The sequence below is a fragment of the Dipodomys spectabilis genome, unplaced genomic scaffold (assembly GCF_019054845.1).
Source record: "Dipodomys spectabilis isolate Male_0828 unplaced genomic scaffold, ASM1905484v1 ptg000107l, whole genome shotgun sequence".
Classification (NCBI taxonomy): Eukaryota; Metazoa; Chordata; class Mammalia; order Rodentia; family Heteromyidae; genus Dipodomys; species Dipodomys spectabilis.
In genome coordinates, this window is record NW_024870784.1 from 6,668,542 (window position 1) to 6,682,150 (window position 13,609).

Genomic DNA, 13,609 nt, shown 5'->3' on the forward strand with positions numbered 1-13,609 from the left:
CAACAGACTGCTCCTGCTCCCTGCCAGGCCCCGCCCCGGCCCCGCCTCCGCCCCTCCTCCTCCCCCTCCAGCTCCACTGAGGGAGAAATGAAAGTCTGGGAAACCAAAACTCAACTGCCCAGGAGCAGCAGGCCAAGAAACAAAACTGAAACTGATGAGGTCTAGGGAATCCTGTGCCTCCTCTCCGTCCCCCTCCCTCTCTCTCCCTCTCTCTCTCCTCCCTGTCTCTTTCTCCCTGTCTCTGTCTCTCTCATTACAAGTTACCTGAACTCAGGGTCTGGCTTGTTTCTGCTCACAGCCTGGCCGTCTGCCACCTGAACCACACCTCCAGTCCTGGTTTTTGCCATAAACACAGCTCATCAAGAGTGCCGAAATTAGGGGTCCTCCTATCACACCCTGCCTAGCTCCAGTCCTGGGGTCCGGGCCTACCCAGTGGGGTTGACAGGTGTGGGTGCAGAGGTGTGAGTGTAGAAGAGGGGGGGTGGAGGTCCCCAGGCACACTGCAGTTCCTTTGCTGTGTGGGGTCCTTTTCTGGGCCAGACTCCCCAAGCAAGGAGGCCTGAAGGACAAGTCCAGGAGTCCTGGGATTCTCCCGTGAACCACCACTGTTGTATCCCAATCAGCAAGAACACTAAGGATGGCACAATGATTAGCCAAATTGCAGGGGTCTTGATTGCAGAACCCAGCAAGTGCAGGGGTATAGACATCCCTAATCGTGCAGCCCGAGACACCCAGAGGTCCTCATTTAAAGGCAAAAGCGGCATGCTTTTGGACAAACAATGTGCAATATTTTTGTGTTTTGTTTACGAAGCATTCACAGGACTGAAAACAAGAAAGGAATATGAGCATTATCAGGAAACCTAGACTTATGTCCTGGAATCCTGGGTGGAGGCAACATTTTGCTTTTTGCTTTTTTCCCCCAGAACCTACTGAGCAAATAATTTAGTTGCTTTTTATTTTCAAAACACACTATGCAAAGGACAGTTTTGGGGTCAGGGACCTTTGTCCTTGGGGGCAAATTGCCTTTATTTCTGTCAGGTTTCAGGCTTCAAGGCATAACCTACTTCACCGCCACTTGCTGTCCCTTCTTAGGGCCAGCGTGACACTGGACACAGGGTGGTCACTGCAGGACTGCAGCTGTGTGCTGGACAGGTGCTGCTACTTGCAGGGCCAGGAGAGCCAGGGGCTGGCTTTCAGGGCACAGAGGACATGCCTTGCTCTGAGTGAAGAGCACGAATCTCAGAAAGAACCATAGCCTAAATGAAAAGTCAGTGGAGGGCCAGCCGTGGGCAAGGCTTTGTAGGGAAGGACATAAAGGCGGGTGTGGGGCCGGGAGGGGTTTGAACAAACCGCTGCTCCTCATGGTGGAGGTCTGTGCAGGGTCTTCCACAAATTTAGACCTGGCGCTGGTCATGCCTGCCCAGTCCCCCTGGGACTCCTGTGGCAGACATTACTTCTGATGTGCACCCCAACCCCAGTGCTCTGAGTACAAGCACGCATGGCCAGCCATGTTCTAGTTCTTGTTCACATGCCACCCCCATCCTTGACACTGGCCAACACAAGCCTCCTGCCAGGCCAGAAATTGGCCTCCTATGAAATGAAAAACTGATCAGAGAGGTGGGGTTGGGAGGGATGGGGGAGAACGATGAGAGGGTGACATCAATCAGATGCGCTGAGCTTATACACTGACATGTTGATGGCAACCTCCTTGGACGTTACTTAACGATAATAACAACACACTTCACACCTGCTCTGCACAGAAGTCTAAGGTGCGGGGAGAAGGGGCCCCAGCTGGACACAGCTACAAAGGTCCCACATGAGGTTTCTCCTTCCCTAGCTTGCACTCTTCAGCACCGCCTCCTCCTGCTGAAATCGAGGGCCAGCCCTGGCCACTGGGAGCTAATGACCTTCCCTGTGAATCGCTCAGGCCATGATGGTAAAGTGGGTGAGATGAACATGTGATCGGCATTGCTAAAAGCTTATTTGTGTGATATAATTTGGTTTCAATGCTATTTTCCAATTGGGTATGTTTTAAAAGGCAGAAAGATGCAAAGTTTGGATTCTTGGTACAGTTGTGGTGTTTGCAGTTCTTGCATTAAGGAAAACTGCTATTTGGTTTCAAAATTTCCTAAAGATTTGTTTTCTAGGGAGTGTGCCTAGTCTCTTAAGATTTTAAAGGGTCAGAAGTGGTGCTCTGGCTCATGTGGTAGAACGCTTGCCTTGAGCTGAAGAGCGCAGGCACAGCGCCCAAGCCCAGAGTTCAAGCCCCACGACTGACCAAAAAAAAAAAGAAACTCAAGGACAGTGCCCAGGCCCTGAGTTCAAGTCCCATGACTGGCCCCCCCAAAATAATAATAAAATAAATGAAAATTTAAAATATATTACAAAAAAAGATTTTAAAGGGTCATTCAAATGAGCTTAAAACTAAAGTATAAAGTGTTAAAGGCTTTTAAAACACCAAAAATGGATTCCTGGATATGAAATTTTGGAAGTAAAATTGTCTTAAGTGTTCATTTCAAAAGAAAAATTAAGGCTACCAAAATGATTGCTTCATTGTTATTTTAGTTTGCTCTTCTTGGGTTTTTGTAAGCGTTTCTAGCAGGCCTGCAGAGAGGAACAGAGAAGTCTTACAGGTTTGTCAGGTGTGACTTTGGCTTTTAATAAGCTCCAGGTAAGAGCATGCTTGAGGAGCTACTTCCATGTTGACCACCTTGTTGTTTTTACTAGAGTAAGTGGCCTTTTCTACTCATTGACCTGCAATCTACAAACTACAGTTCAAAGCCAGCCCAGGCAGAAAAAGATTATCGTCTCTAATTAGCCATCAGAGTGCCAGAAAAGCAGGCAGAGTTGCTTTGGAGCCCAAAGTGGCAGAGTGCAAGCCTTGAGCTGGAGAGCTGGAGTGCTCAGGCCCTAAGTTCAAGTCCAGTGACCAACCAAGGGCGATGTCAAAGTTGCATTTACCCTGACCTGGAAAGAGACACTCCTGGGACTCTGGCAATAATGTATTCTCTCCTGCCTCTGTGATGTGGACTCTGGCTCCTCAAAGTTGGCCCTAGGGGGTCAGCACTGCCCATCCCTGTGAGCTTGTTAAAGACGGGGCCTGGGGTTCATCTTAGAGCCACAGTTTCAGGACCTGGTTTTTTTTTTTCTGGTCCCGGTGCCTGAACTCTGGGCTGTGTCCCTGAGCTGCTCTGTGTGCAAGGCTATCGTCTGACCCTTGGGCTACAGCTTCACTTCCTTACAGGCGGCATGAGCCACTGGCCCTCAGGATCTGCATTTTTAATGTTCCAAAGATTTCTTTCCCATGGAGCAGTGATGGTGGCGGCATATGGCATAATTGTTACTTCTTTACAGAAAAAAAAGTTATCTTTAAGTAGTTGTATAAAGGAGTTTCCATTCACCAAAGCAGTTTATGAATACAGTGCATCTTGATCCATGTCCCCCCTTTCAATGTTCTCACCTCCCCCAACACACCCCTCCCTGACGTAACTTTAGATTATGTAGTGCATGTTTTGGTTGCTACTTCTCAGGTCAGGCGTTTGTCTTGCCTGAGCTGGGAGGCAGGAGGAGGCGAGATGCTGAGAGCTGGTTGTGCTGGTGTGGCACCAGGCTGTGGTGGGGAGCTGGGCTGGAAGCCCCCAGAGCCTTAGCCAGACTGTTGTGCATATCTCCCAGCCCAACATGGCTGGTGTGCACAGCCCATAGGAAGTAAGGTTGGTAGCAAAGGGTGGCCTTGGATAGGGGACCCTGAAAGTGGCATCTTAAAGAATTGAGCAAAAATGTGCAAGAGTAATGAGAGGAGCACAGGCTTACTAACATGGACCTGGAAACCCCGGCTTGACAACATCTGTAACTGCCGTCCCGAGTGAGTAAGGCCGCCAACTGTGGGAAGGGACTCAACAGCCAAAAGAGGTGACAGCAGATATGAAGGCAGAACCTGGAGTCCAGAACACCACAGAGATCCAGAGCAATGTTCCCGTTAGGCTCACATCTTCCTTTCTGTATTAACATTTGAGTTTAGGAATGGCTTGTGGCTAATATTGCAGGGTTACTTTTAATTGACTTGGAGCCATTAATACAAGTTTCTGAGAAATAATATTGGTAATCTCAGGGATGCTTTCCTTCCCTCCCACCCTGCCTCCCTTTTTGGTACCAGTAAGCAGACTTGAACTTAGGGTCCTGGGTGCTATCTAGATTTTTCACCAAAGATCAGTGGTTAGAGGTAGAAATCTCCTGAACTTTCCTTCCCAGGCTAGCTTTGAACCAAGATTCTCAGATCTCAGGCTCCCAAGTGGCTAGGATGAGGATGACAGGAGTAAGCCATTGGCTCACTGTAATTGTTTGCATCATGGAAAACACATGAAAATCCCCCCCCTACAGATTTGTGGACACACTCCACAGGTTGGATGGAGTGTGAACACCTTACCGACTGAACACTCCAGTGTTCATAGAACAGAATAAACCAGACACATGGGTCACAATCATCTAGCAACTATGAAGAACCCTCTACCTGCCTTGGCTTCACGTTTTATGATGGCATCCCTGGCCTCTAGCCCCGGCCTGTGAGCAGCAGGTCCCGCCTCACTCCCAGATCAAGGTGCCCTGAGACAGGTGAGGAGTCACAGCCTCCCAGATACTGTGTGTGACCAGCCCAGACTCCCAAGCCAGCTGGCCCTGCTCTTTAGGCAGAATCCAAATGGTGCACTGTGGGAGCCCAGCCTCCAGGCCTGACTTAGGCCCCAGGCCTTCCCCCCTCAGCCTCCCCCACCCCCCAGCTTATTTGAGGAGAACAGGTAGGCATGAACTCCAGAATTTGCAGGGAGGGTCTGTTTCAGGCCTTCCTGACAACTGCAGCGCAGTCCAGCTCTAGGGCTGACACAAACATTCAGGGATCACCATAGTAACAGGATCCATACCCAGAGCTAGGGGTCTGCTCAGGAGGATATCCCTGAGCCACAGCTGACCAGAAAGCCACAAGAAGCAAAAAGGAGGATGGATGGATCAGTTAGACAGCTTCAGAAGCGGCAGGCTCCAAGGTCCATCCTGAGCCCCATCCTATGATCTGCCCTCCAGGAGGCGTGGCCTCTGGAGAAGGAGGCCCTGCCCTAGGGTGGATTGGGGGTAAGGTGAGAAGGGGCTGCTGGCAGTCCTGTCCTTCATTTCCTACCCCAGCAGTCTCTCAATCTTTGGCTCTGTTTTCTCGATGGAGCCAAGATTCCACTCTCATTAAGATCTTTTCTCGTGTGTGTGTGTGTGTGTGTGTGTGTGTGTGTGTGTGTGTGTGTGTATACGCACCAGTAGTGGGACTTAGGGCTTTTTAGCTCAAGGATAGCTCTCTACCACATGAGGCATAGCTCCATTTTCAGCATCTTGCTGGTAAAGTGGAGATAATATCACAGACTTTTCTGGCACCGGATCTCAATTCTCAAATCTCAGCCTCCTGAGTAGCTAGGATCACAGGCCTAAACCTCCAGGGCCTGGCCTCCAGAGAGCTTTTAAGCTTTCCAACTGGTTTCCTTGTATATCCAGAACGCTCAGCTTCATCCCCCTTACTGCCACCTTCTCTGGGCTGTGCCCCATCCCGCCTCAGCACCTGTCATGCGCTCTGAGCCTGCAGGAAGCAATTAAAGCTCGAGCCTCAGGGCCTCCCTCCCAGCTTAGGGAAGTCTGCCTCTCCCGCCTTCCAGACTCCATGTACCCGTATTCTGAGGCCATGCCTGAAGTCAGGAATAATCATGGACTCGTGGGCCCCCAACAGACAGAGGAACAGGGCAAACAAGGCCATGCCAGATGCCTTGGACTGCTGACAGGTGCTCCACTGACCCTGCTAGGCCGTCCACACCTGGAGGAGGTGATTTTGTCTCCCATTTCTGTCTAGACCGAACCAGCTACAAGATCTGCTGGGTACAGATGACTACAAAACAAACAAAAGCAGAGTCCCTGGACATCTCCTGGCAATCAATTGTTGCAAGGTCAGTTCACATTTTGGTTGTTTGAACCACATCTATCTATTCCCGTAGTATCTGGATTCTTGTTTCCAATTCCCTTCCCTTAATCTCAGAGAACCCCATTAATGGCAGCATCCAAAGCTCGGGCTCCACCTGCTCTGGACCTTGTTGGTTACTTTTCCAGAGAGGATGGTGAGTTTGGTCACCTTGTTAAATCCTTTGTAATTGTTCATGTCAGCTGCCTATGTTAATCCTTTTGTTACCTTTGGTCTGTGTTAAGCTTTTTATTACTTTTTTTTTCTTTTTCTTTTCTTTTATTGCCCAAACTGGGTTCTTATACCTTCTTGAAATGGTAGGAAACCATTTTTTTAAGACTACCAGCCTCTTGTTACCATATAACTAGGGGGAGAATTCCTTTTTCCCTTTCCCTTTCTCCTTACTTATTAGCTATTACTAATACTTATTAGTAATAGCTAATAAGTAAGGAGAATTAGAATAATTAGTAAGGTAATAAAACTTACTAATTTTTCACCTGTGGATTTCTTTTTTCTTTTTCCTGTGCCAGTCCTAAGGCTTAAATACACTCAGGGCCTGGGCTCTGTCCCTGAGCCTCTTTTACTCAAGGCTAGCATTCTACCACTTGAGCCACAGTACCACTTCCAGCTTTTTTAGCAGTCAGAGATACAAGTCTCACAGACTTTCCTGCCCAGGCTGGCTTTGAACCACAATGCTCAGAGCTCATCTGCCTGAGTAGATGAGATCTCGTGTGAACCACGGGTGCCTGGCTGCTTCTCTTTTACTGTTGAACTCCTCATAATGCTTTTTCTGCCATGAATTTCCAGTTCCTGTTGTGTGTGTTGGTAGCTGAGTCCAGGAAGTCTTTCCCCTTCTGCACTATCAGGAGCCTGCTCGTCCTTTCCTTTCTCCAGCCATAGGCCCATGGCTTCCTAGTTTCTCGCACCTGGTTCTTACTCACTCACCTACCTATATCCTCTTGCCCTCGGGTTTCTGGAGATTCCCTAGGTCTAGATCCTCGGGGCTAACCAGCCATGGGATTCTCTGTGGCTCTGTTAAAACGTACATGGAGATTCTACAGGCCCGGGACACATACGCACCAGAGCAGCATTCAATACTACAAGGCCATGAGCCTTCTTAGCAAAGTCTAGGCTGCACTCCTGCCTGGTCCCAGCTTCCAGTCACTGGCTTCCATGCCTCTGGCCCAAGCTGACTTCACATTCCCTGGAATCTGTACAAGTCCTCATGAGGTGGGAGGAAAATCCCCACCAAGCATTCACATTCACCTCCAGGCCACAAGCCTGGTCTGGATGGCAGCCGCTGAGCCCCTCCTGGAAAGCGTCAGTGGGTGTTGCTTCCACTTCCACCAGGATCCTACCTGCTACCGGGTTCCTGGAAAACACTCCATCACTCTCCCGAGTCAGTGAATGGGTGGTTGTGTTTGTGAACTGTTCTATGGTTTCTACAATCTCATTAAAATATTACTCCCCAGGCAGTAAAAGTGCAAATATTCTCTGTGGATGTATGCATGTATACGTGTGTGTGTGTGTGTGTGTGTGTGTGTGTATGTGTGTGTGTGTGCAGGTCTGCTTCTGTACCACCCACTCAGCGAGTCACATTTCTATCCTTCTCAAATTGCTGGGAGGGAGAACTCAGAACTCTCCTCAGATCCAGGAGAAAGGCCCTCTCTGTCTCTCTTCAGTGACAGATTGTCATGAATCCTGACACATCAACCCCCAGCTCACAACACCCTGTTTTTAATGGTCTGTTTCTGTGCTGCTGTGTAAATTTGCTGTTAGTGACATTAAAGTGTTTTATAATGTGTGTGTACAATTATCTTGCCACCCCACATTGTGACTATAAAAGACTGCTTCAGTCCCTGAAAGAGCAAGTCCGAAGTCAATGTTTGTTCTTTCCTCCGGTTGTCTGGTTAGGATAATGAAAGGAAGGATAAAGGACTCTGGCTGCCTGAAGGAATGTTGGTTACCGTATTTTGGGGGCTGGTACTGGGGCTTGAACTTAGGGCTTCATGCTCTTGCTTGGCTCTTCTGCTCAAGGCTAGTGTTCTACCATTGTTCTACAGCTCCACTTCCAGCTTTTCGCTAGTTAATTGGAAATAACTGGTAGATGGTTTTAATTTTTTTTAAAAAGTCCCTTTCACAAAGATGTGTGTCTCTAATGGTCATCCTATATAGAAAAAACTTTTTTGCTCACTTCCAAAAGAGACGTTTCTCTCATAAGAACTGTCCACGACGGTCACAGGAGTGATTTCTGTAATGCGAAGTGATCCAGACATGTGGGGTTCTACCCTTTGACTGTAGTCTGCATGCCTGGTCTGGCTTCTGGCTTCTGCTCTCCACAGCAAGACTGGAGACCAAACGTGAGGAGTGAAGTGTTTGTATTTCTTTAAGAGAATCACTCTTCTCAGCCAAATCTTGTTCAGAAGGGTCACAGAGATACGGCCTTGACACTGACCACTCTCGATTCTTGTGGCCTGAACTCAACTACAGTCACTGGCAGAAGCCAAGGACCTTGTTTTATGCAAGAAACATTGTCCCCCAAAAAGAGCTTACTACCTCCCAGTGGAATCCACTTGGGGTACTCAGAGTCAGGACTTGGATATAACGCATAACTTGCTGCAGTTAGTCCTCACAGCCACCCAAGGCACCATTCCACTGATTAACTATGTGAAGCTGGCACAATGACCTACACCTATAATCCTAGCTACTCAGGAGGATGAAACGTGAGGATCCAGGTTTGAAGCCAGCCCAGCAGGTAAGTCTGTGAGGCTCTTATCTCCAGTTCACCACCAAAAAGCCAGAGTGATTCATTCAAGTGGTCTAATAGTATCCAGGAATCAATAGACAGTAGGACCCAAAAACAACCGACAAGTTGTGGTTTTAACAAAATTTTATTTGAGCGAAAGAACAAAGCCCTGATGCGTCATGACCGTGCCCAAGGTCAGGATCTTAGGGCATGGCCTTGAGTGCCAGCCTGCACCAGCTTTTAAGCGGCGTGGGGGGGGGGGGGAGAATTGAGCTTGCGCAGTTAGGCTCTTTGTCCATTTTGGCCAATGGTCACTCCAGAAGTTTTTACAATTTCTGCCAGAGCCTTCGCCTAAGGACTGTCGAGGGAAGCTTGGGGAATAGAATGAAAGATGTGTCACCCCTATTTAGTTAGTAACAGAAGTGGAGTTGCAGCTTAATTTTATAGCCACAGTAACAAAAATCATCCACTATTGATAAGCAGAGGCTTCTAATTTCTACATGTCCTAAGTACCTAAGTCAAATATTATATCTTTAATTTTCATATCACAACGTGGCAGAATGCCAGCCCTGACCAAAAATCTCAGGGACAGCACCTAGACCCCGAGTTCAAGCCTCAGGAGCAGCGCGCCCACTCTCACACCCCCCCACACACACACAGAGCTTGAGTAGATGATGCTTACATTCCTTGACACAGAGTACTGATAACCAGAGGGCTCTGTCCAGCAGGCCAAACCTCCACCCTAGTGTCCCTGCAGGAGGCCACAAGCTCCCATTGCAACTTCTCCACACCTTACACAGGACTTGGCTGAACTCCAGCCCATCTCTAGAGAGACTGCATGCCAAGGTCCACAAACAGGACAAGTGCCATGCCCACGTGTTACATACACTACATCTATGCACATGTGTTACATATGCTCCCTGTCAATCAATCTGTCATTCGAGTTCTAAATCCCTACTCAGGGACTGTTAAAAATCCCAACTAAACAAAGGTGCAGGCAATGTGAACATAACACTTCATGAGAAAACTGTATTAGTTCCCAGAAATAAAGTTGAATATTCTAGCCTAGATTTCTCCCATGCCTCCTCCCTCCTCCTCCCCTCCTTCTTTCATTAACACCAAGACCTGGCCAGTGATTTCTAGAGCCTTGAATGGGCCTGTGGGCCTGCGGGCCTGCGGGAAGGGGGCATTGCAGGGGAGGGGAAGAGTGCTGGGGTGGGCGGTGAAGAGCCTGTCCAGCATACATGGAGGGGCGTGTCCGGGGATGGCGGGGGGCGTGTCCAGCGTACATGGGCAGAGGCGTGTCTGGGGATGGAGGGGGCGTGTCTAGCATAAGTAGGGAGGGGCGTGTCCTGCGCACGGGCGGGTGGGGGTGGAGAGGGACGGCGGGGGCGTGTCCGGCGTACGTGGGGCGGGGCGTGTCTGGCATACCCAGGGAGGGCCACGTGGAGAGTGGCGGGAAGGGCCTGGTCCGCTGCGGCGCTGAGGCCAGGAGAGGCGCTCATGGCAGGGGTGAGCCGGTGCCTCGGGAAGCGCCGAGGTGAGAGCTGCGGACTCGGCCCGGCCGGGTGAGGGGCCCGGAGGGCAGGGTGAGGAGGACCATGCGGGCCGCCAGGCCCGGCCTGGTGAGGGAAGGCCGCGGACGCCGCCCCGGTGGAAAGAGGACACCCCAGGCCTGGGAGCAGGCTCCAGAACCTTCCACGAGGGAGGGGCGAGCGCCCGGAGATGGTGGCCGTCTCGGCCACGGGCCTGCCTGGGCGCAGTATGGGGGTGTGGGAAGGGGCGGTGACCGGTTAGGGAGGCGCGGGGCCGGGGGGGGGGGGTGGGGGGGGCTGGGTCCCGAGCGGGGGGGGGGGGGCTGGGTCCCGAGCGGGGGGGGGGGGCTGGGGGGGGGCTGGGTCCCGAGCGGGGGGGGGGGGGCTGGGTCCCGAGCGGGGGGGGGGGGGCTGGGTCCCGAGCGGGGGGGGGGGGCGGCTGGGTCCCGAGCGGGGGGGGGGGGCTGGGTCCCGAGCGGGGGGGGGGGCTGGGTCCCGAGCGGGGGGGGGGGGGGCTGGGTCCCGAGAGGGGGGGGGGCTGGGTCCCGAGCGGGGGGGGGGGGGGCTGGGTCCCGAGCGTGGGGGGGGGGGCTGGGTCCCGAGCGGGGGGGGGGGGGCTGGGTCCCGAGCGGGGGGGGGGCTGGGTCCCGAGCGGGGGGGGGGGGGCTGGGTCCCGAGCGGGGGGGCGGGGCTGGGTCCCGAGCGGGGGGGGGGGGGGGTTGGGGGGGCGGCCGAGGGGGCGAGCCGGAGGCAAGGCTTGCTGCGGGCCGCGCTGGGGCGGAGGGAGGCTCGGCCAGGACCATGGCTGATCTCCGCAACAACTTCAGGAAAGAAAGGTGCTGAAAATCATGGCAGGGCTGGGAAGGTGGCTCAGTGGTAGAGCATGCGTGAGGCCCTGGGTTCGATTCCTCAGCACCACATAAGCAGAAAAAGCTGGAAGTGGTGCTGTGGCTCAAGTGGTAGAGTGATAGCCTTGAGCTGAAGAGCTGAGGGACAGCGCCCAGGCCCAGCGTTCAGGCCCCACGACCAACACACCAAAAGAAAAAAAAATGGCAGGCAGGGAGGAGAAAATGGGGCCCGGGCCTTGGTGAGGATTTGGGTCAGGCAGGCTGCAGCCCTGCACCAGCTCACAGCTACCAACGGATCTGTCACCGCCCAACTTAGGAATCCTCTATGTTCAGAAGGATTTTCCATTTCCTTCAGTCGTGGTCTCCTTTATAAATAGCTGAGATCTTTTGTGTTTTCTGTCTCTGAGGATTCACCTTTAAGAAACATCTTTTCCTGTCGGGATATTTCAGGAAGAGTATTTTATAGCTTTTCTTGAATGGTCCTTTATGCAATACTGTATTGACACCAAAATTCAACCATTTTTTTCATATTTGCTTCTGGTGGTGAGAGGTAAAATAATCCATTTAAATTAATGGGGGCCTGACACTGGTGGTTCACCCCTGTATTCCTAGCTACTTGGGAGGCTGAAATCCAAGGATCATGGTTCAAAGACAGCCCAAGTAGAAAACTCTGAGACTTTTATCTCCCAATTAACCAGCCAAATGCTAGCAGAAGACATGAGGGTCAAGTGCCAGTCTTGAACAAAGAAGCCAGGTGAGAGCACAAGGCTCGGAGCTCAAGGCCTAGTACTAGCGCGCGCGCGCACACACACACACACACACACACACGCAATCAAATAAAATCATAATGGTAACCACTCATAGGTGTCTCTTTTATTTACATCCAGCATTGTTCAAGGTCCCTTCCTAGCTGTTTTCTCACCTAATCTGCACAGCCATCCTCTGAGGTGGCCCTCAGTCCCCACAAGCCGTGCTCAGGGATATCAACAGCTTTCCCTAGACAGTTCAACTTTAGGACTGGACCTGGTCACTCTTAAAGCCACTGTGACCATCAAAAACTGCTTCAGAAGGTGAAATCCTCAGCAGAGGAAATGAGAGTGTGGAGTTGGGCTAGCTTTTCTTCTGCCTATATATGTCCTTGTGTTCCAAGCTAACTGTACTCCAACTGTGAAAGTCCTTTGCTCACCCGAGGACGGACAGGAAGAGAAGAGCTGTTGGGATGAGACCATGTAGGCCTCTACAGAAGCATGTGGGTTGTTCCTTGTCCACTGAAGACATGGTGGCCTTCTGGTTTGTATTCACCTTCAGAAAGAGGCCTGGAAGTCACCTGGGACCTGGGACAGTCTGTGCAGTGCCTTGTGTTTGGAGACAGCACTCAAGTTGACTGACTATGGGCTACTGAGGGACTCTGTACATTCCCCCTGTGCCACAATGCTGATTCATGGGGAGCTAGGAAGGTGGCTCAATGGTAGAGTGGTTTCCTCGCATGCCTGAGGCCCTGGATTCGATTCCTCAACACCACATAAACAGACAAAGGCAGAAGTGGTGCTGTGACTCAAGTGATAGGGCACTTGCCTTGAGCTGAAGAGCTCAGGGGCAGTGCCCAGGCCCAGAGTTCAAGCCCCACGACCGACAAAAAAAAAAAAATACTGATTCATGGTTGTCTTGGCCATAACCTCCTTCCAGTTTCAGAATAGACAAGTCTTGCAGCCAACTCTTGCAGCTCTGTTTTCACTTCTAGGTTGTTCAAGTTCATGAGAACAGAGTGCCTTCTTCCTTCCCAATGAGTCACACCATGACTAGCATCAATTTTTCTTGAATTCACTTTTTCCTGCACTACCACACAGGCTGTAAGCAACACAAAGATGCAGAAAAGTTAAGATCCACTTGGAGCTAGGGATACAAGCATCCCTATTTACAGTCAGCTGTTCAGACAGCCCAGACATTTGGACTCTTCCCCCATGCTCAGGAGTCTGTTCTGTGTAGCTTTTTGCAACTGAGAGCTTGACTCCGTGCAGGCAGCCCCTTTCCAAAGAATGCCTCAGAGTGCCTGAGGACTTCCTGAACAAACAGATCGAGCCTTCAGGAGACATGCCAAGAACTGGTGTGCAGGCATCAGCCTAGCAAATAGAGCAAACAAGAAGTAACTTAGAAACATTGCTCTAAAAGCCAGCTGCAAGACCTCTCTAAGGGCTGCCTATGAGTGCCAAGACTATTCAGTGAAGGGAGGGGACATCAAAAAATAATGTGGGAAAACTGGATACCCACCTGGATCTACCTCACTTGGGCCTTTCCCTTATACCACAGACAGAACTTAACTCAAAATAGACTGAAGACCTAATTGTAAGACATAAAACAGTAAATTCATAGAAGAAACAGAAGAAAAGCCTCCTGACATTTGGAGTTGGCAATTATTTTATAGGTGTGATTCCCAAAATGAAGCTAGCCAAAGCAAAACGTAAAAGGGACCCTATCAAACTGAAAAACTTTGGTACAC